The 26201-nt window shown below is 45.6% G+C and overlaps 1 pseudogene across 1 annotated transcript; it reads left to right on the forward strand.

The window, feature by feature from the left end:
• The first annotated feature begins 1639 nt into the window (after window positions 1-1639).
• LOC308128233 (serine/threonine-protein phosphatase PP1-gamma catalytic subunit B-like) lies at window positions 1640-20928 on the forward strand (annotated as a pseudogene). The gene is made up of 4 exons: window positions 1640-1714; window positions 1826-1936; window positions 13748-14504; window positions 20797-20928. The product of its transcript is annotated as a serine/threonine-protein phosphatase PP1-gamma catalytic subunit B-like (transcript).
• Window positions 20929-26201: the final 5273 nt, after the last annotated feature.

Consider the following 26201-nt stretch of genomic DNA (forward strand, 5'->3'; position numbering starts at 1 on the left):
TGGTAGGAGACTAAGGAGTGGGCAAGACCCATCTAGCCAACCGCATCGCTGTTGGCAGACTGCCTCACCACCCTATGCCTACCCTCGCAGTTTAGTACTACTCGGTGCTCAAAGACCACACCTTCCTGCAGATTTGGGATACGGCAGGTTAGCACAAGTTCAGAGGCATCTCATCCTCCTACTACCGCAAGGCTGATGTCGTTCTCCTGCTGGCAGACATGACCCACCCACCTGACACAACCCGGCTTGCAGAGTTCATGGAGGACATCAGGAATTTCGCACCCTCCAGTTGTACGCCTATTTTGGTGGGCAACAAGAAAGACCTGGCAGTCAAGAACCCATAGCTTCGAGCATGGGCTAAAGTCACAAGCTGTATATGCTGTAAGTAAGTGCTGTGACAGGTCATGGGGTAGATGCCCTGATTGAGCTGATAACGAAAAGCCGCATATCAGGAGGAGGGATTTCCACCAGCATCTAACAAGAAGGAGTGAACTGCACATGCGGTTGATTTGATTGATTGATCATGTCTTTATAAAGGGATCATTGATCAAAAGGAGTATTTATGCACTATCTCCTTTTCCATTTGTAGGGAATATTGCCGCTTAATACCCGTCTCTGCAATACACTCTTACTGCATATACATACATTCCTGACCACTCCTCCTTCTAATCAATTTTGACTCTACGCATGCCCACTCTGCTCATTGAGTATTCTGCCTACTGACTGTTTTGTGTAAACAGGTGTAGACAGGTGTAAACAGGTAAAGACAGGTGTAAGCAGGTGTAGACAGGTGTAAGTAGATGTAGACAGGTGGCTGATGTAGCATAGGTGTACTACTTGTGACTAGTGCAGGAGGAGATACCCAGTTCAAGCAGGTTGGGACCGCATTGAGTTGCCTGAGGCCTGTCATGTCATATAAGATTCACCCAACCCCAACCCCAACCCCAACCCCAACCCCAACCCCAACCCCAACCCCAACCCCAACCCCAACCCCAACCCCAACCCCAACCCCAACCCAACCCCAACCCCAACCCCAACCCCAACCCCAACCCCAACCCCAACCCCAACCCCAACCCCAACCCAACCCTATTTAAAAGTGTAACTTTTGATATAATTAATTTTTAATGGCGGCCTCTATCTTTATCACTTTCAGCAAGGAGTTCTACTTTGCAGGGGAGCCTGTCCATGGTAACCTCCTGCTCACTGTCGGTGCTCCTATCCAGGCTGCCTCTGTCAACCTCAAACTCTCTGGCTTTTAAGTCTGCAAGTTCTTCCAACTCCAATGGCTCCCTAAACCCCAACCTCCACATACATAGCCTGGACAACCTCGACAGCCTGCCCCTCCTATCGAGACTCCTCCTGACCAGACGATCGATGCTCAATTCCCTCCTCTGTCCGAGATCGACGATGGGGACGAACATGGCAACTTTTCAGGTGGAAAGAAGCCAACGTACTTAAGGAGGGGGCCTTACGACGTGGCCAAGATAAGATGGTGCCGAGAGAAGTTTGATATCATAAAGTCTGATGGAGTGATTGGTGCAATCGGGGGGTACTCTCATGCCCGGACAGTACCAGTACCCTTTCAGCTTTTTAACTGAACCCTTCCTGGCCGGCATCCTTCAACTTCTCAAACCACTAGATGAAGGCTAGAATCGGCTACGACGTGATCGGCTACCTGGACTCCCCAGTCAAAGTCTTCAACATCGGGTCACTAGTGATGCGGCAGAGTGCAATAGTCTAATCAAAGATCCTCTAATCACAGGCAGAAGTGTCCTGCTGCTGCTGTGTCCCTCAAGGCTCCTACAAGATAAAGGTGGCCTTCTAGAAGAACGGCTACACTCTGGGCGAAACTGCTAAGATGTATGCAGAGATAGACAACCGGGAGTGCAGTCAGGATATAGAGAGGGTCCTTGTCTCCATCGTCAACTATGTCAATGTGAGAGTCAGTGAAGGGATGCAGCAGACTACGACAAAGACACTGGCTAGCTAGAGCTTTAGAGGGATGCTTGCTGGTGAGTGTCTCTTGGGGCAATAATCGCCTATGTATGTACTGACTTTAGGTAGTAATCCCCATTAGTACCAGCCTACCTGTACTGGTAAACTTGTCAAAAGCACCTTTCAGATCAGACTGCATGCAGACATTGACCCATGCTGCGGGTGCTGTAGTGATGAAGCGATGGTGTCGAACGAGGTGACTATCTTCCCTTACATCCAGCCAGTTGTATACCCACCAGCTTTCCAGCAAAAACTGGAGTCCACAGATGATGCCAGCCTACAACATCCCTGTACAACCAGTCCCATATGTAGTAGTAGTAAACCATGGGGGGAACAACAGCATGGCACAAATGCAATGAAAGACAAACAACAGATTAAATAGCAAATCATAAATCATAAGGCTTTGTCTCTGAGGGATTGTAGGCGCTAGCGTTTGTTGGCCTACTTCTCAAGCTTTTGGATGAAGTTGAGTTTGTTCTGTTCATTCACATGCTTGTAATTGCGAATGTCGCTTTCTTTACGACGGGACAACAACCCCAATTGCCTGCGTTCTTTGGCAGCCAGCCTGACATCCACCTCTCCCTTCAAGTTCTTCATGATGCTCACCAGTAGATTCTTCGATTGCATCCTTGTACCGAAGTTGAACCCAGCCTCGTACTCTTTGGCAGCCTAGACGTACATCTTGAGATGCTATAGTTCAGTGGCCAGGTTGTACCGCGTGATGATCTACAGCTCGACTAGAGAGGAGTCCTTCTTGGAGGAGTTCTAGATCAGGTCGAGTGCAGTACGAGCATGGCCATGTGCGAGTTGATGTCTGCCTAGCTGAGAGAGTGTCACACAGATGTTGAGGTGGGTCTGAGCCAGTTCTATAGGCTATGCAGAGATCAAAGTCTCAGTGTGTAAAGCCTGCTCCAAGAATTTGAGTGCAGCCTTAGGCTTCTGCGTCTTCTTATAGTAGCATGCAAGGTTGTTGTAGGTGATGGACTAGAGACGGTTGATGGAGCCCTTGTAAGGCTACTCCTACCTCTCTGATTCCAACAAACTGAGCACCTTGCGCAAGAGCCCAAAAGAGTCAGCATACTTGCCATTCTTAAGGTACTCCACTGCAATACGGTTCATGTCAAGGATGATGCGGTCACCCGAGTCAGTGTCCGGCTCTTGACCAGCAGCTTATTTGTCTTACATTTTATTTGCATATATTGCAAACTGCGATGAAGATGATTCCTCATTTTCACAGGAGGCAGAGGAGAATGGATGAGGCAAGGTTGTCTGCTCACCAGTCAAGTCAGCCATCCGCATTGAAAAGCTGCTGCTCGCTCAGAATGAAGATACCATGGAGCTGTGGAAACTACCAGCAGAACAGCAGCAGTCCATTCGCAACTAGCACCCAGAACTGCCAGTCCACTTATTCATGTCCCCAAAGCAAAAGAAACATCATTTTCAAAAGCTGAACAAAAGCTACTTCACCAAGCTGCACAACTAGCAGCGTATCCACAGGCCATGCCAGAACAAGATCCAGTTCAGCTAGAGTCTGTAGATAGCCCACTTCAAGGAGGACGACAAGGCGACAATCCTCCAGAAAGAAGTCATCATCCACAAGATGTGAGCCTGCTTATTCGGTGATGTATTTATATATATATTCAGAATCGTTTCTTGATGTACTTGCTACCGATCTGGTTTATGAGGTCGTCGATCCTGTCAATCTATTCGCGCTTTACTATGCTCGTGTCGTAGCGCAGTGTCCCAAGGTCTTTGCACACCTTCTTGTCGAAGTCTCTGCACTCCTTCAACTTGCTGATCATCTTGTCTTTCTGCTCGATCTCTCTTCTCAGCTGCAGCACCAATCCATCGCACTAGGAGCCGCTACTCTTGGCATGCTCAACCTCGGTTTTAAGCCTCCTGGTGAGGAATTGACTTGATGATAAGAAAAGCTTTATCAAGGTCAGATTTAGCAGTAGCCATATCTTTGCTCTCAAGTTTGAGAGCACTTTCGAGCTCTTCCTTTTTGAGTTTGCACTCGATGCACTGTGCATCTTTCTTCTTTAGCTAGAGGGACCTGCGTTACAGCTAGGTTGACCAGAGCAGAAGTGTCCTTATGGGATTGGAGTTAGACCTGGTTGATCTTATTCTTGAGAGACAGTATGATCTCATCCTTCTACTAGCAGACCGCACTGCAACTGAGGAACTCCTCCTTCAGCTTCAACAGGCCCTCCTTCAAATCAGCGATATTCTGTTCTGCGACATCTGCTCCAGACTCCAACTGACTAGCATTGAGCTTCAGTTCCTGCACCTCTGAAAGGAGCGAGTCCCGTTCAGACTACAGCGTGCCCACCTTGATCTTGATGGATCGAATGGCATAGTTGGCATTGTCCTCAATATCCTGCCGTTCCAGTTTGAGAATGGAGTTTGACTTTTCTAAGCGACTGTTATTGACCTTGCAGATCTAGAGCTCACTCTGGACAGTGTTCAAGGTCTAGCGTAGTTCCTCGATGACCTGTTCGTGGTGAGCCCCTTTGAGGTTATTGTACTGGCTATGTAGAGCTTGGTGCTATTCGACCAGTCGCTGATTCTGGTACTTGAGCAGATCGTGTTTAGGAACCAGAGATTCATACTCCTTTTTAATGGTCAGTAAGAGCTCCCGTTCCAGACTGAGTCGCTAGATCTACAGCTCCTTGTCCTTAATTAGATCTTATCTTTTCTCGAATTCGAGCTTGAGCACTTAGATTTTCTAGCGTTGTAGGCGGAGGCGATCGGCGTAGTCTTGTTCACTGACGATTTCCTAAAGGTCCTAGCGAGAGTGTGCATTCCTGGAGAGCATTTTTACAGGGACTGCGACGTATAGAATGTTAAATATTCTGGACCTGCTGAGGACTGCACCCCCTGGAGTGGATGCCAACAGCCATCAAACTTTCCCTCTCCATAACAATAATTTTATTGATAGATTTATATATTTTTATCTATCTCCGTATTTAATCAGTTGTTCTGCAGCCATCTTAAGTTGCTATTATAGTAGGCTATCATTCATTCATTCATTCATTCATTCCATACCATATTCATATCATATCATATTCATTAATGGCGTAGTGGTACTAGTAGCATTACTAACACGAACAAACACTCATCCTACCACACTAATGCAGCAGCTCTGCTTTAATAACATTCGCCTCCCACCTAAACCAACAGTGGCCGGGTTATACGTCCGCCCATCTAACTCACCTTTTCTAGCATTGACGATCCTGAAATGCGGGATGATTCAGTCTAGTCTAAATAGCTTGAGAAAGACAACGATAACTCTCGGGCTGTCACTCCAGCAATCTAGCACAAGGCCAACATCTTGGTTCCTAACCTGCCTTGTTAGCAATGTCCAGTTTAAAACCCCCTACAGCAGCCATAAAAGAAACATTTTACTTGAGTAACCCTCGCAGTCTCGGCCATGCCAAGAGAAAGAAGGTGTGTTCAAATAGGAAGAGTTTGCTGGCTCAACCACTCCCCAATATCTGGGCGAAGACTAATCGTTAGATCCTGAAACTCGAAGCGTTAAAGGGCTCACGGTTTGACGCCGTGCGAATAAACAAGATCGAGAGGCTTAAAGAGTGTCTTGAAGGGTAGCAGAAGGCAACAAAGATGAAGAAAAAGTATGAAGTCAGGAACGACACTTAGTGCTCATGGATCTGTGAATCAACATTGTTATTTTTAATTGTGAGCATGGAGAATGCTGACCTACGAAGCTATCTGTACTACTTTAAGGGTAGCAGACCATGGCAGTTTATTCAGAATCAGATCACTCTGCTCTGGGCCTGGATGTTCCCCAAGTCCAAACATGCCTCTCGTATCAGGCTCTTCCAATACAAGGACTTCTGTGTCTTTTCACTCTCGATCCTCACCTTCTGGCTGTTTACCTCGCACATCGAGTCACTCCTGCTGCTGGACATCTCAGGGCTGAAGCAAGAATTCTCGAATAAGTGAAAGACATGAATAATCACAGCCTATTTTTGAAGCCCTATTCGAAATTCTTGCGCACTGGGTCATTCAGAATGCGCCAAATGTACAGCCCGCCATACGCGCATACGATCCTTGGCCACAGTCCAGTCGCTAGCCTGACTGCCTTTTCTTCTTTCACGATCGTCTGGACAACATTCCAGATCGTGTACTTGAGATAGGACTGTCCGGCCAACTCGTGAATATCATATCAAAAGGATGTGAGACAATGGTGCCAAGAAGAAGGGATGCGATCTGCCAGTTGAGTTGTTTCTGGGATTCTCGGTATTGCACTTTTGCAGCTTGTGTGATTGACAGCAGCATGATTCCTTACCTGATGAAGAAAGCAGGCGCGGCATGCAGCGCTCGACTCTTGTAAAGAGTAAACTGGGTAAGTAGGTGACATCTTTGTTTGTGGCAGCCAGTTGCAGACTAACTCGAGAGACAGAGAGAGGTAGGGCTCATTGCCATGTAGACTGCAGCAGATCCTTTTTCCAGAGTGTCAGAACAGACCTTGATCACGACCAACCCAACTGACATGGAGATTCCAGCGAGCTTGGTATCCTTCACAACATTGTTTTTGACTACCTTGCATACATCCTCTACCTTGTTAAAAGCCTGAATTCGTGTCTTGATAGTATCTAAAGGGTGCAAAGCGATTGCCTGGAGAAAGTTGATTAACCCGGCTGCAGCAGGCTGGGCAAGGGGATGTGGGACTTGCCCAATTTATTAGGCGAAGTGAGAGCTTTGTTGAAGCTGGATCCACTTTAGCTGCTTCTTTTTAAGTTCCCTAAAATTTACTACTCTTTCATCAAATTAATTTGCATGCTGACCTTCTTCTGCAGGCAGTTCATGCTCAATGAAGATACACATCTGAGGGAGGCTGTCCCACGCCAGCAGAGGACAGCCACCTTTCTTGAACGACTCCGTCAACAGTGCAGTCCAAACTAGAAAGAGGAGCCTTCATGGCCACCATCCACCAGTCTCCACCAACTCAAATCCCAACGCGACTGCTACATCCAGCATCTAATAAAGTACAACAAAGGCCTAATCGGCTACATCAACCCCAAGTTCGAAGCCTAGAATATTCCCTACTCCGTGAAATCGCATATTAAGGTTAAGGGCATGTTCCCTGCCAGAGGATTCGTCAAGGAGGAATACTACTAGGCTGGTTAGTCGTGCTAGCTGGTTAGAATACTTTAGGAGGTGGGATGTCAGCCGGTCTGTACTGGCAATGTGCCTCAGGGGTTGCTAGGAATCTAGTCTAGTAATTTTTTGTTCGGCAAGGCTGAGGTGATACCTGGATTCCTCTGTGGGTGGTAGCAGTGGAGGGGACTGCGCTCTGGTTCGGGTTGGCGCAGTACCTTTCGCCATTATAAGTGATTCAGCTGGGAGTGCCAGGATACCAGCATCTATCAATGGGGTGTACGGTTTCAAGCCAACTGGGAAGAGAATATCGAGGATGGGGAGAGTAGGCCCATCAGGCCACGACCTCTAGATAATTAAGTAGATCGAGCCTGTAATGGGGTTTGCAGCATGTTCGCTGGGACTCATCAAATAGCTGTGGCGAGTTGACTCTAGGCCGGTCAAAAGACGGAGCCGACTTTTATGTCGGAGGGAGATGGTAAAAATAGGCTTATACAACCTCTGTGCAATCCATTAGCAGCCATCGAATAAGAGTAGGCTATATAAAGAGCATCAAGCAGCTGGAGACTGTCCCTGCCATCCAGAATTGCATACAGGAGGTGGCTGATAAGATGGCTAGCAAAGGTGTCCAGGTTATTGAGATTGAAGGACTAGATGAGCACTTGAACAACCTGAACGACATCTTCTTTAGGCTGTTCTATCCACCTATCATTAAGATCATCCTGTCATTCAGCAGACATTAAAAACCGGCTGCCTATCACTTGGAGGCAGTCTCAGCCAAGAGATGGGGTGAAACCTTCCTTCGAGTGAAAGCCTTTCTGCTGAATTTGTTCAACTACTAGCGGTAAGCAACAATCACACGAAGACTGATTGATTACAACCTGAAGGAGTTCTTCTAGATGGTCAGGTAGAAAGAACTGATCAAGAAGCGCATCATCGAGTACTGGCATAGCCAGCAATTAGACTTTATCATAACTCCAGTGATGCCCTTCACTTCTTTGCAGAGTGGCACCAGTGCACTATTAGTACATGAGCTATATTACGGGGTGGTCTTCAATGTCCTTGACTGCCCTGTTGCATCTCTCCCGATACGCAAGGTACGTGCTAGTGAGGCTGACTACCCATATGCGAGGGATGCCACTGAAAGGCTCATGAAAGAGACTGCTCGGCTGAGTTAAGGACATGAAGTTGGCATTCAGGTGGCAGCCCGACCACACCACGATTAAAAGCTGGTAGGGTTTTTGGGGTGGCTCTAATATACCATGAGATAATGAGATAATGAAGGGATCAGCTTTGGATCTGTTGCCAGTCCAGTCTTATATTAGGCTGTGTTGAAGCCTGTCCATCATCAGGAGGGATGATCATCTGTTCGTAACAGCCTTTCACTCTGTTCCCATTGATGAACACCCATTCTCCAGTTCCAACAGGCTTGTTGTGCTCGAATTTACCCTCAAAATAGGTGCCGTTGGGGAACAGCCACTGTCCTTCAACAAGTCGCCCTTAATGCCAGTTACCCTTCAAACGCATGGCGGTATCATTGAAGACATAGGTGCCTTGACCATGCTTCATGCTGCGGTGCCACTGACCTGAGTACACATCCTTATTAGGATAGGTGTATAGCCCCTCTCCCTCCTTCCTGCCTTCCACCCATTAACCATAGTACTAACTCTTGTCAATGTACCAGATCCTACCAATGCCATGCTTCTTATCGTTTTTGAACTAACCCTCGTACCTTTCAGTGTTGGCGTAGGTGTATTTGCCACGGCCATTCCTCTGTCCGTTTTCAAAGAGTCCTTCATAGATATCACCAGAGGGGTAGTTGGCAGTTGCCTTGCCAGTGAACCCTCGAGAAGAGTTGGTCGGTTCCTGCCCCTCCACAATTAGTTCATACGGCTTAACCTCCTTCGGTTCTTAATCTGCCATGACTCAATAAACTATGCTTGTGTGCTATACACGGAGATCAAATGATTCATCTTTTCTTGAGGTGGTGGTGGTTGCCACTGAACGTGGGTAGCTGTGGACTTGGCAATGCTGTTTGAGTAGGCTGTGCTGGTTGTTGAATTGCTAGATAAAGGCTGCTGATTACTAGAAGGTGTAAGGCCTCTTCTATCGGTCCTTTAGCTACTTGAAGTACACAGGATACTTTCCTCCTTCTATTATCTACTAGATAGTGTCGTACAAGGATTATATTATTCGATGCTAGTTGAACTAGCTGTTCCTACCTTCAACCTCATTCCTTGAAAAGTCACGGTTCATCCACACCCGAATCTAATTCGCTTTGTTTAGTCCGATCATGGATGAGTTCACATTGAAGCCCATCTTGAACTCCTGTGAGATTAGCTGGAACCCGTGTAGGCTGTCCTTTAGCACCTTGAAGCAACTATCCTAGTTCAGCCCCTGTTAAATCACTCAGCAAAGTAGGGATATGCTCGGTGATGACCTTGGCCAAGGTATAATCTGCACATGACATTCTGCCTCCACTGACGACCTTCGCAGAGATCAAGCGGACAACATTCGGCATGGGGTTGAGTCTGCGAGTGTAGATCTAGAATGCCTTGGTGAAGACATCGGAATCAAGGAAGGAGACAGTATACTCCTGGAGCTTGATGTGCTAGCCTTACTTCTCGATGATTGAGTAATTAGAATGCGATCCTGTATGAAAGAACAGTTCTCTTTTGAAGTTGATTGCGGATACTTATTAGGCTCCCATTTTAATTCGGTTTTATGTTTGAATGTGTGGTGTTTGTTTAGTGTAGAGAGTCAGTGAATATTCCCTTAACCTACCAATTAGACTCTACCTAGGCTTTACCAGGGAGTAGATTTAACAAAGTCGTAATGTAATGTAAATATAGTGGAATAATATTGTGAACTTGTGGATAGTATTAATGTTTCGGTTTAAGTGTTTGGGTGTAAACTGCAGTTTCATTTGCTCCTTTTGGTCGCATAGCTAGAAGAGCAGTGATTAAGTATAACATTTTAATAAATGCAATTAAATCGAACCTTTGGGCAAGCCTACCACTGCATTCATACAGGGCAATGGTTCTTTGACAGACTGTTAATAAGTGGACTACAGCAAGAGTTATATGAAGGATTGTGCCGAGGGACTAGAAGTAGATAAAAAAGTGACAATCCTGAGCATTATGGATGGTGAACAAATGCAAAGTATAGTAGACGTTGATATCTTAAAGTACACCTATAAGAAATAAAGTCTTGTAGAGAAATAGCTTGATGTACAGCTTTTACCCTTTCCTTAAAGGAATTATAAGACAACTAAGAGAGATTGCACCTATCTAGAATGAGCCTAAGACACTGAAATTAATCTTGAGCAAGGAAATGAAAGAGAAGGTAAAGCAATTTCTGGCTGAATGGGCCAACCTCATTATGCATAACAGCATTAGGACAGAAGGCGCTCAATAACCTTTCCTCCGCAATCTTCACGGCTAATCTTAGTTAATTCTTATTGGAACGACAGGTCAATTGAAACTGGACAGAAGATTGTAAAGTGCCAACCTCACTGCAATAAACCTGCACCTGGAAGGATAGATGGTTAAAGTTGAACCTACTAAACCTGTCCATGTATTAAGTAGTGACTACCTCAATTGAGCTTAAATGTTTAATCGTGCAACAAGATCGATGAAGAGGTGAAATTAATGATAAGAGGCTAATGGCCTTTACCAAAAATTATGATAAGCATTTGACTAATAAAGTGGACTCAAGATCATGCATTTTAAATACTCATATCACAGCATCTTCACGACAACCTTGCGATCACCCTTTTCACAGTAGTTGAACAAAAAAGTGTTCTCACGGTTGTCCTGAAAGCACCATGCAAGAGAGTGGAGATGAATTATGATATGTAATCACATGTCCTTTTATTCTTCGTCGTCTCAGGACTCTGGTCGGGTCTCCCTTCCCTTCCAGAGCCCTATATTTGTTCGCTTGCTGGTAGATGATTTGTTTGGGTCTAAGTTGACCCCGTGACATCCGACAGCCGAGAACTATATGTTCTAACATGGCTGTCTTAAGTTAGCAGGAATGTTAATAATGATGATATGCAACAACTGATCATACACACCTTTACCAAATGGCTTCATAAAATGGTTTGTGCTTTTAGTCAATTTTATAGCAGCAATATAATATCATGATTAGGCTTATTTAATAAGCTGCATGTCACCAATAAACTATTCATTGCAGTCCTAATCAGTTAAGCACGGACAACAAGCAGTCCTCGAACCCCAGCTCTATTATTATACAAGCAATAAGTTGAAATTGACACCATAAAAGACAGCTATTTAAGTTTGATTAAACTTAAACATATCCTGATTTTATTTAGATATGAGCCTGCCCCATGACTACTCCTACAGAATGGAGTCCAATAAGCCCGCTATCCCCGCCTACAGCCGACCCAATAACTGTCCCCCTTGTCCTCCTTGTGATGGCTCAATCCAACAGAATCTAGTTGAGACTCTCCAGGCTGAACCTCCCCCAGAATCAAGAATCCAAAGCTCGGACTACATTAAGATCCGTAGGAAGGTAGTCGACTACGTTGAAGAATGGACTTAAGAAAAGGTTCCTACCAAAAAGATAACTTACGATACGAAGAGGGTGACAAAGCAAGTGCCTATTTAAAAGAAGGTGCCTGATTTCTACAAGGTGTAGACGATCACAGAGTACATCCCTCAGCCTATTGATAGGGATGATTTTGTCTCTGTCACCAAGACCATTAACATCCCTTAGTACAAACCTGTCAACCGCTAAATAGTACATTTCTCACAATCCCTCTTTGAAGACATCAAAAGAGGCAATGTGATTTTAGATCCTGCTGTCATCGACAGAATCAGGAATGCTGAAACTGGGGAGGTTCTTTCCTACCATTAAATCCAGCAGCTGGAGAGGGAAGGTCGATCTATACCCACCTATGATTATACAATGGTAGGGTAGCAACTGCCTTTGAGATCCTCTGAAATGCAGAAATCCATTCCAGCTAGAGGCTATCAACCTCCCTTGTCAGCAGGTTAATCATATCCACAGCCCATTGCTTCCACTTACCACCCGACTATCTCATCCACTCATCATCAACCTTCATTGATTCCACAACCGTCGCTGTCTGTTTCATCACATTATAATCAGCCTACTTCTTCAACATATGTACAACCTGCTTCATCTGCCTACCCTCAACCCACTTCCGCTTCATCTGCTTACCCTCAACCCACTGTAACGGCATCATCTGCCTACCCTCAACCCACTGCAACGGCTTCATCTGCTTATCCCCAACCCACTGTAACGGCTTCATCTGCTTATCCCCAACCCACTGCAACGGCTTCATCTGCTTATCCCCAACCCACTGCAACGGCTTCATCTGCTTATCCCCAACCCACTGCAACGGCATCATCTGCTTACCCTCAGCCCACATCCTCCGCATATCCACCGCATCATTAAAGCCTGCCTTCAGCACTCCAATCACCATCTGGTGAAGGCCACCATTCATCCCTTTACCCAGGCATGATGAACAGCAATATGCCAGCGACCCCTTATCAGAACCTGAAGGCGCAGTGATCCTTGAACAATAATATCAACTCGTTTAATCATTTGATGAGAAGACTGAACGGACCGATCTTTTTCGTTATGGAACTTCGGAGCTTGGTCTAGATGACGGTCTTCAGCAGGTCTAGTTGCTAGATGGGACCATTCACCAATATACATTTCTCTCCTGGACTATACTCATACCTGACACTGTCCTTCATGTACTTCTCTAGTACGTTCTTCAATGCCTTTATCAATTCATTCCCTGCAGTTTTGTCCATCTTCCCTATATACAAGCACTGTCTAAGTCCATCTAATATCAACTACTCCTTCTTGCCATACTCTAGCTCTGGTTCTTCTTTCTTTTCGTACTGCCATGTTCTTAGGACCGCCCCTTCAAGAGTCAGCATGCTGACCATGCATTTGCGCTTGGCTGATAGTTCAAATTTAGGTGCTGCAGGACATCGATGTAGGTTGGAGTATGGTTCGGGACGGAGTGCTCGTTCGATGATCCAGTCCTTGGCCTCGCAGTTGGTGATCTGCTTGCATTCGATATCATTACGCAGGTAGAACCACCACTCCATCTCCTACTCCTGAGTGTAAAATGAATAGAATAAACCAGGGTTGCCCTTAACCCTCATTCGAATGATAGCCATGGCAGGTTAATTCTTGACCGGTATGAAGCTAAACTCTATCTACCTGTCCAGTCTGACCTACGGGTAGAAGCGTTCTGCTATCCTCTCCATCAATTTTATGAACAACTCTCTCTCTGACTCAGTGATACCCACTCCCAGCACTCTTCTCTTCATGGACTCACTTTCAGTTATTCCGATGAGGATGTGTCCACCATTGCCATTGAGAAAAGCACAGATAGACTTCATGATGATGTGAATTTTGATAGGGTCAAGGTGTTACAGTTGGTAGCCCTTGTATTCCATCTAGTGTCCCTCGGGCTAGTGGACTTGTTCGCCAAGAGTGAACAGCTGCGTGCAACAAGCTCTACATTCCATTTCTTTATATGTTAAATATAAGCATTGACGATATCATAAAAAAATTACTGGCGGGCTTCACTAAAACGAGCAAGGGAGTGACTCTCCTTGAGCAGGAAATCAAGGCCCTTTGCCTCGAATCCAGAAAAATTTTCCTAGACCAGCCCATCCTCATCGAGCTGGAAGCTCCCCTCAAAATCTGTGGGGATATCCACGGACAATACACTGACCTGCTCAGACTCTTCGACGCAGGAGGAATGCCCCCCGACTCCAACTACCTCTTCCTGGGAGATTATGTGGACCGCGGCCAGCAAAGCCTCTAGACAATTTGTCTGCTGCTAGCATTCAAGATAAAATATCCATAGAATTTCTTTTTGTTAAGGGGCAACCACTAATGCGCATCCATCAACCGCACATACGGGTTCTATGACTAGTGCAAGCGCAGGTACAATATCAAACTATGGAAGACGTTCACCGATTGCTTTAACTGTCTGCCTATAGCTGCACTTGTCGAGGAAAAAGTACTTTGCATGCATGGTGGGCTTTCTCCTGATATGACCTCGCTCGAACAGATCAAAGCCGTTCGCAGACCCACTGACGTCCCGGACTCAGGACTGCTCTGCGACCTGCTTTGGTCAGACCCTGAAAAGAGTTGCTCAGGATGGCAAGACTCCTAGCGAGGAGTTTCCTTTGTATTCGGAAAGGATGTCGTCACAAGCTTTCTAGAGAAGCAGGGGCTTGATCTGATCTGCCGAGCACATCAGGTGGGAAGAAGGGTATTAGTTTTTTGCAAGTCGAAGGTTAGTGACAGTCTTCTCTGCACCTAATTACTGCAACGAATTTAACAATGCAGGAGGGATGATGAGCATGTCGGTGGGTAGATGGTTTGCTCATTCCAGATTCTGAAACCTTTAGAGACGGTCAAGTCGACCCTTCCCCAGCGTCCTAACACCCCACCCCGGCCCAAGATGGGCAAATGAATATGACTAAAATCAGCAGTTATTGACGTTAGATTTTATAACGATGATGCTTACCGTTTTCTTGATTGTCCACTATCCTAGCACTCAGAGTAGATCCCCTTCTGGGTTCCCTTCCTTAACACTCTCTCACTCCATCCCGAGTTTAGCTACTGCAGAGCCCTTTCTCGAGGATGAGACTGATATGGAACATACCATCCTCAATGCCTTGCTTGATCGTTGGGGTTGGCAGTCCTTCACCAAAGCTGAGCTCCGAGCATAGCTGACGAAATGGGATTGGTTTGCAAAGGAATGGAGGCGAGAGATGGTAGTAAAACTGATGCACCTGCTAGGATACTGGTAGAAGGAGGAATAGTTCAAGGAGGAGGTGATGGCCAACCCCTAGAAATACTTCCTAACGTATGATACCTACCAAGCCTTAACCAGCTATGAATGAATGATACACAATGCAATCGTGTTCATGTAATCTTAAACGACTTGAAGATCTTTAGTTTCTATGCGAATTCGCTGTTTTCTAGCTCTCTCAATTTTTCCTGGAGCTTCTCCTGCTTCAGCTTCTGCTTCAGTATGGCCTGGTAGTTGGGCTTGTACGCTTTTAGTTCAGACCCTGCCTTGTCAATTCGAATCGGCTTGGCTAAATCCCAGTCGATGTTCCAATTGTATTGCTCTTTCATTTCCGTCGTGGCTACTTCCTTCGATTTGTACCTGGAATATAACGCACGCAGGCAGTAGAGCACTTGCTCCTGGAAATCGAGCAGGTCGTTCAGCTATACCCAGTTGCTGATCATCTGCACAGCGATCGGCTGGAGGGGGATTATAAGGTCTAGCTACTTTAGCTTTTTGTACTTGAAGATGTTGTTCTGAGGTTTTAGTTCGGTTTCGAGGTAGCCAAAGGACTGCATGTAGCTGGTGATGGTTTATTTTTTCCTGAGGATTTCCTCGGCCTGCCCGATAGAGATGGACTTGCTGGTGACAAGCTGCATAGCAGAGACAAGAGAATCCTGAGGGAGTTTCTTCCTACCCTTGGTGTCAATAATCTGCTGGATGAGTTTAAGCCCCTTCTTCTCACGGTCACTAGCCCTCTTCAGCCAGTCCCCATAATACTGCAACAACTCAGGCTTAACAATCTCCCGAAGAGTGTCCATGATATATTTATTGCTTGATCAGTGATATATATATTAAATACTCTCTTCTGGTCACGATGCATGATTCACTTGTAGATTTAGTTATGGTCGTCAGGGTTGAGGCGGTTGTAAAAGGCGATTATTATTGACACTGTTAGTAGTAGGCCTGACCCTGACCCGATCACACCAACCATCTGAGCCACGATGTTTATCATTCCTATCAACACTCCCCCACAGACATTCGCTGCCAGGTACTCTCTTCTCAGCCGCTCTACTATCGACCCTCCCTCCTCCAGGACAAACCCATTATCCCTCATGTTAATCGCTATTCTCTATGGAGACTTGCCTGTCACCTTCCACCAACTGTAAGAGCAGTATGCGCAAACAATCAGTACGAACAGGATGGAAATTGCCCCTCGAATCGGGTCCTAGAGCAGATCTCTCATTGTATCGGGTAGGTTTATATAGTATGAAAGGCCGCTGGTAGGAATGGGTCCCCTATTGCTATGTGTCCATTTTCCGATGAGAACGACCAGGAAATGGCTGCTGAACCGCTGGTATAGCAAATAGGACAGCCAATGAACATTATCGATGATCGTAGACATTAGGATAACCGGGATGGTATTTGTATAGAACAGTTTTATGTCAAAGTTAAAATCCCTGCCAAGATATTTTTCATTCTTCATTCTGATCTGCAGCTTGAACCGATGCAGGTAAATCAAGAACAGTGACAGTCCGAACGTAGCCATCGTCTGCAGCAAGTTAGGAGCAGAGGTTCTTAGAAAGGCGCTGTGTAAGGCCGATGTAAGATCAGGTTTGACCATAAGAAAATGGAACAGAGAGATGATACTGCCATAGAATTAAGTCCCAGCGTCAGACTTGATGGTAATGGGGGACAAAGAGGCCATAAAGACATACTAGCAACTCCTCAAAGCGATGAAGAGACTGATACCTGAGCCCACTCCATACCCGTTTTCCAGCAGCTGATCAAGATAGATCACCATCAGTCCTCCCAAAAAGATCTGCAGCCAAATTGCAATAGCCATCCCCACCCCGATATCTTCTACATACCCAAAATTGCCATTACGAATGTAGGAGATTGACTACCCGAAGGATATGATCAGGCCTAAGGTCATCTCTGCGGCATTGTACAGACTCCTGCCCTACTTAGAATGGTCGGCCTAGAGGAAGCCGGTTGCTGACATCAGGTACATGATCCAGCCTGAGGTCAGGACTGGTGAAATGCCCAGTTACATCAGTGAGCCTCGAGTGGATGCCATCAGCAGTCGCACCCAGTACATAGTCGAATCTGGAGTTGCAGACCTACGCACGCCATAGATAGGGATTTGACAAGCGATTAGATAGATGAACAGGACAAGTGCAGTGTAGATGGTTTTTTGTTTGATGGAGACTGGTTTGTTGGGCTTCTCCATCATGGGAATGAAGGGCATGATGGGCTTGATGAAGGATAAGGCCAACATTTAATAATGGTGTCATTTCTTTGATTTAATCTTTTGGTAGACCACCTCGTCTTAGTCTGAACAGTCCGACAAACTCTCCTCTCTCATCTTCTTCTTCCGCATTACTTTCTTTCCTTACGCTTTTTGCTTTCGGTTGTGTAGGATCTGCTCCATTTGCTTGCTCTCCGTTTTGAATTATGTGTTCTGCCTCATCATCTCACTTCTCTTGTTGAGTTATGGTCTCTCTATCAGGTCATTGTAAGCCTTACTAAGCATTGGCGCTTGTTCCTGGAGGTGTCTGTCCTCGTGCCAGTTGATAACGTTCATTTGGGCTCGTCTGTGCACTTGCTCGATATCGATGACCTCCTTCATTGCGACATCCTGCTTCTAGGTGGCTTCAACCACTTCAGTCAGGAGACGGACAAGATGATCACCTGCATTGTTGAAGTAAATGATCTGTGCTTGGAAGGGTATCACCTTAAGGTTCTTCAAGTCAATCCTCAGTTTGTCGAGTTCTAACCTAGACTTGAGCTCATATTCGAATGAGAATTTGGTCTTAACCGTGGCGATAGGAATCTTCCTCTCCATGATGGATCCATCAGCAGATATGTCCTCAGCCTTCTCATTCCTGAAGCGAAGGGCTCTGTGCAGTATCACTCGGATGAGCACCTTGATGCCAATCACCTAGTCCTGCAGAATGTTGGCGAAGTCAGAGGAGAGTGTTTCAGGAGTGACTCTAGTGAGGTTGCCATTGGTCTTATCGCACAGTTTGCCTACCACATCCATCTTGCACCCTTCCCCCTTTATCGTCAGGATGTTGATCTGAGTTGTTTTTTATCCTGCTAGCTATCCCAACTGATCATAAAACTTTATGTCTTAGGGTCTTCCTAGTTGGAGGTTGCCAAGGCCTTGGTTAGCAAGTCCATCGGTACAAAGCATGATTGAGTTGCCAGTGCCTCTACCAGCCAACATCACAGCCGCCATTAAAGCAGGTCCAAGAGCAGTCTGCCCTTCAGCCTTTGCACTCTCAAATCGTTTGTACAGATGGTCATAGGTGTCCTCAATCGGATAATCCAGCTACACATCCTTGAGGGATTGGGCGATACCCTCTTGGTTGTTCAGCATGTCTCCTTTTAGAACGACAGTTTCAACAGTGCCATCTCCGATTAGTTCGACCTCGCTGGAAAAGAAGATGAAGCCGACTTTTTTCTTTGGGTGCTAGACAGTCATTCCTCTGAGCTCGCTTTAGATGGCTGCCATGATACACTGCTTTCTGGAGATGAATGAGTTGGCTGAAATCAGCTGCTGCTCATCCCCGGGTTCCAGAAAAGCCCTTAGAGCTTCAATCTCCTCCTTAGAGATGCCATGTTTCAGATCCACTTTTCCTTTGACTTCTTGGGTGACATTCATACTTCCACTCAGATCAATACAAAACACCAGAGCGTTTTCACCTGCCTTGACATCCTTCTTTTCGGCCCTTTTGATGACGAAAACAGCATCCTTCTGCTTAGGCTTAATCTCCTTGTAAGCAATGGGTGTTTAATTGTGGCAGCCACAGTACTAGCACACCCAAGCAGCTGTCCCCTTATGCAGATCTAGCACCTTCTCCAGCACCGGCACTATCATCTCCATCTCTTTTGCCTCCTCCTTTTATCTCACCCTCCCACAAGCAACTGCCTGTTCATACTCTTAAAGGTCAAGTATTTTTGAGAACTGGTTTAAAAGCACAGTGCAATTCCGGCAGCGGATGGGTTCAACTTCAGAGAGTCTGAGGTTTTCTGCCTGCTTGATGTGTACGAAATCGATTTAGAACATGTTGAGGTCAGCCACTTCTGCAATCTGGTCAGGCCTACTTTCCTTTGCCTTCGTGTTCAGCCAAGCCACCTTTCCTGCCTGATTCATAAAGCTGATATAATGATTGAATATATAATGATTGGATATTACAGATTATTGTATGACGTTCTAAACTGACTATGCTAACAGCTAGCAACCAAGGTCATTTATTTTACTATCATTTCATATCAAATCATACACTTCCTTATTACCCAGCAGACAAACAATCAGCACATCCCAAAGAATATAAAGAGTATTTGTTTGAAAATAAAGGATCTGATTCTTTGGTCTGCTCCTTATTCGATTGTCAGTAAATGAAGGTCAGCTGGAATTAGTATTACCATTAGCATAAATCAATCATGCCATTTATATGCTTATCTTCTACTGGTGAGTGCAGTCGATTTCATTTTAACATTTTTTCATCAATTTAGCATCATAGAAGGCATTCTTAGATTTTAGCTGTTGACTGCCCAGTAGATGCTGTTCCAAGACTGAAAGAGCTAAGAAATATCCAATTTGTCCATTTGTCTGCAAAATGGTGTGTTGTTGTTATTGAACATTGGCTACAACAGCACTGGCAGCACATACGGATATAGTCCAGAGGAATCTATCAGGAATGTCTAACTGACTGGTTAGGATCCGTTGCTGGTGTTAATGTTGACCGGTGTGTGAAGATATTCAACCAGGCTACTAAGGCCATAATCTCAAGTAAAAGTGATATCAAAGTCTTAAAAGTATAAAATATTAGCAGTTATGATCGATCTTACCCTTTCAATAAGCATTCACTTTAAATTGCACTATCATGATTCAAGCTATCAACCTCCTGTTGGTGGTCTCTACAACATGCTTTGAAACACCATCCTTTGTTCAAGAAGAGCAAACTGCAATCCAGAATTAGCTCAGTGGTAGAGTTTAGCATACAAAAGGCCTAGGTTTAAACCCCAATTCTCCATCTTTATAACTCATGATTCCTTTTTTTGCACCAGTCCTTGCTGCCTTCCTCCCCATCCACCCCGACTAGTATGGGTCGGTTTACCAACTATAGCTGTAGGCTGGCTCTCCTCCACAATCGCTGCCCTGCGTAGTGGACACAGGCAGCAACTTGCTTTGGATGACAAGCTCCAGCCTGGCCTTCAAGCAAGAGTGTCAAACATTCAACTACATGCAGAGTGCTAGCTTCTTATCGAATGGCTTCTATGATGAAATATCGTATGAGCAAGAGACAGTTGGAGGCTACGAATCAAGCGATGTCTTCACTCTTGGAGGATACTCCACCACCTCCTTCTTCTAGCTGGTGACCGATGAATAAACGCACTACCTGTGTGCTTTAATCGGACTGTCTAACTCGCCAACTGCCAATCTCTTCGATCTGCTCTGGGAACAAGGATCCATCAGCTCGAATGTCTTTGCACTGTCACTGCAGGACAAGGCCTTATATTACGACACTCTACCACCACACTGTCAGAACTTGTCATACATATAGACCAATGGAGATGGTCAATGGAACATGCTGATTGAGAATGTGGTGCTAGCAGGACAGCCTCTCACAGCAGCACATGATGCCATTATAGACTCAGGCACTACTTTCATCATGCTGCCTTACCAGCTCTATCAAGCCTTCATCCCCTTCCTTGACCGAATTGGCTGCTTTGAAGAGCAGGGTTAATACCTGGCCATCTTTTGTCCAGTCCATACCGACATGAGTCTCACCTTCTATGCCTCAGGACAGGTTTTTAAAGTGCACTCATAGCTGGTTATGCCCTCCTGCTAGTTCAGATGGTACTGCCAGGTGCTGCTGGGACAGTACGACGGGAACTGGATCATCCTGGGAATTCCCTTCATGAAGGGGTATACAATAGTGTTTGACAAAGCTGGGCAAAGGCTGGGGTTCAAAGGATCATAAGATGCGGATGAGTTCGGGCACCCCTATTCTAAGTACGTCCTGACCAGCTTGATCCTCGGCGTTTCAGCTGCAGCTGGGAACCTGCTCTACTTCATACTGTGATATATAATATATAGCATACATACATATCAATATCCTAGTTGTTGTTGCTATCACTAAATATGGCTATGATCGATGAGTCCCCTCTTCAACAGGAATTAAAGGAGCTCTGTGAAGGGAGTGGGCGCACCCAGAAGAACGCACTCTTCATGCTCCAATCTGTCGAAGGCTCTCTGCTTAGCCATGGGCTGCATGGGACACCTAAAGAAGTACCTGCTATAGCACAGCTGGTCATCCGACTGATCATCAGCAACCACCACTAAAACTAAGTTGACGGGCTGTTCTTTCTGCTCAACCAGCTCATCCCACGAGTGAGTCCTGCTTTCCTAGAGTTGAGCCTGGACCGGCTTAGTGGAGAGATGATAAAACTGCTGATCAAGCCACACCAACACCCAGCCATCTTGATCTCAGTGTCAGCAGTAGCTCTACAGCTGGTTCGAACTTTCCCCTAGGCTTAAATCTCAGCCAGGATTCTAGAGCTGATTGTGAAAAAACTATCAGGGAAGAGACCTCTTTCTGAAAGGATTGGCCAAGACCTGGCTTCTTTTTCACAGGGAAGTGTCACAGCCAGCAATACTCTGTTCAGGCTACTGTTTTCCTAGATAGAAGGCTGCTAATCAAGCGAGACAGTGAACAACCTAGTGAAGGCATCAACACCCCTTCTCAAAACGTTCAGCCAGCAGCAGACCGACAACCTGACCACCCTCCTTCTCACCAGCCATTAAGCCTAGACCATTCTCTAAGCACTAGAGGTTCTAGCCCCCTTGATACTTTCAAGTCAACTGGCTGAAAAGATGCTAGAGAAGCTATTCAGCGTTGAAGGAAGTCATAATGAACTGAGCCTGGGTAGAGTGGCAGTGGAGGCTTTTAGGGCCTTGGCAAGGACAGATCCCTATCAGGCTGGGAGGTATCTTCCTGCCTGGCTGAGTCTTGTTGCCGGATAGTTTATATGCCATTACTCAGATATACTCGAACTAATTCAGACAGTTTAGCTGGGGGGCAGGGATTAGCTCGACTTAGACAATCTAGACATAAGTGGGCCTTCTCCTACACAGCGTTCCGAGGCTATTTTTTCACAGCTCATTGAAGATTTGGCTGCCAGCCATCCCCAAGAAATAGCTACTGCAGTATCAGCATTCATCAACAAACTACCCACCAAATATGCAGACACAGTCATGAAAATTCTACAGCGGATGGCCAACGTCCCTTGCAAGTCCCATAGCTGGATGAGCTGCACTTTTGAGGCGGCATTCGGTAAGCTCGGATGCCAGAATCTGCTATAAAGTTTCCCATTAGGCCTTGAAGGCGATCCATCTGACTAGTCATACTAAGAGATGAACAACCTATGGCTGCTGGACATACTGAATAGAATGATAAGAGTAGGCAATCTATAAGATTTTGAGAGATTCATTTCTCCTCTTCTCGGACTGATCGACAAAGCGATAATCAGCTAGACAACAGTGCTAAAGAGGAGTTTCTATGAGACTATAAAGAAACGACTGTGGGGCTGTCTAGCAGCATTGTCCAAATTCAGCAACTAGAAAACTGCCAAGTCCTTCTTATTCAAACTGACTGAGCAAAGAATCAGCCAGGAAATCCTCATCGGCATGAGGAGTATGGCAGAGTATTCGTTGGAAACTGGAGCTAACATCAACCCCTAGAAGATAATCAGTGTCCTGTCACACTCCCTGCAGCAATAGGAAGGCAATACGACTATCATCTAGTGCATAAAGGCTATGGTGCAGATATGCCCTCTCGACTACATAAGCAGAGTCTTTACTAAGAATGCATCAGCACTTTCCTCCCAACTGAACAATGGCAAGGTGCCTAAGAGCAACCATAAATTCATGGCCAATTTGAAAGTGTTGATCTCAGTGGCCACCAGAATAGTGTTCAACGATTAATCTGTCGTCGTTCAATCCCCTCCCCTCACGCAACGAGAGTTAGCTATGCAGCTGGCCTAGAAATTGCTGTCTCAGAGTTACAACAAGGATGGGTTAAAGCTGTTAAAGGAGGTGACCCGGTCAACCAGCAACATCCACAACGGAGCAATCCTGGCCCTCATCCACCGATCCTAACCCTAGCCAAGTTCCAGCCACCTCCGCCTCTAAATTCACGAACTGATCTGGAACAAGTGTGCATACAACAACCTCAAGGACTAGCTGGTGCCTTCCTTCCTTGAATTTGCCAAGGTTATCACTCCCTAACTTATCACCGGTCTAAGGATTAATAAGTTGAAGGCTCGACAGGCTGCTGAGAGAATGCTGTTACGGATGGCTGGGAAGATGCTGGATGTGGGCTTGTTAGAGGAATATCTCCAGTTGTTGACAGTGGGTATGGTCGGTACTCCCATCATGAAAGCTGATGCCATTCGTGCCATCACACTCCTCATCTCCAACTTCTGTCATAAAATGGACCTACCACTAGTTCGAGACATCGTCTAGGTGCTGATCTATCTGTTCAAGGAGGATAAAAATGAGATTGTTAAAGGGCTGCTTATCTTCGGCAGGAAGGTGGCCATGCTACTGCCACCTGTGCTGGCTACCTAGCTTCTGCCTAAGTTTGTAAAAGCAGTGTTTTAGACCAGCGATGGTCTGAGGTACGAACTTAGACATCTCCTCAAAAGGATGCTCCTCAAATTGGTAAAGAAAGTAGGGGTTGACAAACTGCAGACATGGATTCCAGAGGAGGATCACAAGCTCCTGAGGAACACTATAAAAGAAAGCAGAAGAGAAAAACGTGTGCAGGCCACTCGTCGAAAATAGCATCATCAGCATACTCACCCATAAGAAGAATCAGGAGCCTAGTCCTCAGCAGAGCACAAAGATATGGAAATCTAACCTGAGTAGCACGAACAATGGCCAGTTAACTACTTTGATGAGCAGTACCACAAGCCCAAGAATTAAGAAGGCAGCTAGAAGGATATCTTTGCCAAGATGCCTGAAAAGAGGTAGAGGAGGGAAGCTATGGATGATTTCGAAGGAGGGTAAGTTATTAGTAGGGTGTTCAAGAAGGTGAAGAAGGACCAAGGAGTGCACATAATGAAAGTGGATCCAAAGATATACAGAGCTGAGGCAGGAGGAGATCGCTAGGTGAAGGGCAAGCCAAAGCCAATATCCTTCATGCAGTTAAATCCTAAAGCCCTTAACAAAAGATATTCCAAGAAGGCCTCCCACATCTTCTAGGACATCATCGGTCGAGGAGGACTAAAAGGGCTAAAAGAAAGAATTCTAAAAAGATGATGGTCAGACAATAATTTCATTGGCCTCCCAACTGAACCCACAAGCAGATTTGTTGTCCTCCACTCTGCTGCAGATCAGTCTCTTTATCAACCTCCTTTCATCACTATCCGAGGTCAGATAGTACACTGCCTCACTGTACTTGCATTTTGGACAAATCACTCCCACCCTCGGAACTGAGGGATCGAAAATTAGATCCTTGTCTTGACTGAATTCCACTTTTCTGAACTCTTTTGAGTAGAGGAGCATTTCGTTGAGTGCCCTCTTAGTTCGGTAGTTAATTTCTTCACTTCTGCAGTCCTTGTTCTTACAGCGGAAGGTGAGCACTTCCGGTGCATCCTCAACGTACCCAACAGGGATCATGATATTGTTACACTCCTGGCAGAACCGAACCCCATTGTAGTGCTGCTGGCCAAGCTAGCTGAACTCGGACATTCTATTAGATATCGATAAGAATGAAAAATATTGATACGAATGAATGATCGAGTTGATTTTGTCATGAGAAGACTCGGATATTGAAGTCTCCATTCTTTGTCATGTATTTCACCCAGGGAAGAGCTTTATAGCCGCTTCGGTCCTCGATCTTCAGGTAGCGAACTTGGAACCCTGACACTGTGAACAGTGGGATTTCGAAGTGGATGCTGATTGGTGTGCGGAGATATCGGTTGCGATTGGGTGAAGGCACGGATGGCAGTTTCATTTCTGCACGCATATCGAGCTCTTTCTTTCCAGGAAAATTCGGGATTCTCCAGCAAATGGCATACTTTTCGGGAGTGTAGTGACACACTCCATGAGCGGTATCACAAACAGGAGTCTCAGAATCCTCTGGGACAGGGACGAAGACCTACACGTCCTTAGCATTGCTCTTCTCCTTGTAGTTGCTATGCACTTTGACACGGAGGACGAGCTGGTTAAAAAACCACATTAGAATCACTCTTACGCTAGATCCTAGCTTCAGCAGAGAACAATGGTTTGACCTTTAGCTCAATGCGATAGCTGAAGAGTTAGAATTAGCCATCAGGAGGAATAAAGGCCACCACTCTTTCTTTCTCAAATCTGTCCAGTTTTACACATTGGTGGAAACGTATGTCGTCAAAGTCGATTGCCCGCGACCTAGTCTCCTTACCTTGCATGTCAAAGTAGGCCTTGTCGTTCAGACCTAGGCGCAATATCGGCATTCCTGACAGATGAGACTTTGCCATAACTTTACATGCACTTCTGATCGGATGATGTTGTTTGTGGATCCAATGAGCATCGACACAGACTCAATGACGTCCAGATAGAACTCATTCTTCTTGTACTTGATCCCCTCGGTGCGCCATGAGACTGCTGATGAAAACTGAGTCACTGCTTCGATACCCTTCTTGTTGCTGGTATTGCCGCCACCCAATATGCTCAGCTAGAAGCTTTCTGTCTTGATAAACTCTTTAAGCAGCTTGAACTCTGAGTTCTGAGGGTATCCGAAGTCCAAGATCTCATCGAGCAGCTCATATATGATAACGAAGTTATCTCGTACGCTTTCTTCGCGAACTTCTTTAAAGTAGCATTTCAACAGGTCGAGGAAAGCGTACAGGAAAGAGAAAACCATAAGGGCATTACTATTTTGATTACTGACTGAGAAGATTATGAGATCCTCGTGCCGAATCTGGCAGAAGATGTTGCCGTCCTTGTCCTTCATGACTGCTTGGTGGTGTACTAGTCATACTCTAGAATCTTCTTATTGAATATCTAGTGAGCATTGGCAGGGGCAGATGCTCTGTAGTTCCTGAAGATGAGAACTCTCCCCTTTTTATCAAGGATGTAGACAGCGGAAATGGGCATTAACAAATAGATTCAATAATCATCACACGTCAATTATCCAGATTAGATAGAAGTTAGAGTTTATATATTATCCAATAAGCAAAGGGATGAAAAAAGATTTATTCTTGTACAATA

This window comes from Lipophrys pholis (assembly GCF_963383615.2).
Source record: "Lipophrys pholis genome assembly, contig: SCAFFOLD_319, whole genome shotgun sequence".
Lineage (NCBI taxonomy): Eukaryota > Metazoa > Chordata > Actinopteri > Blenniiformes > Blenniidae > Lipophrys > Lipophrys pholis.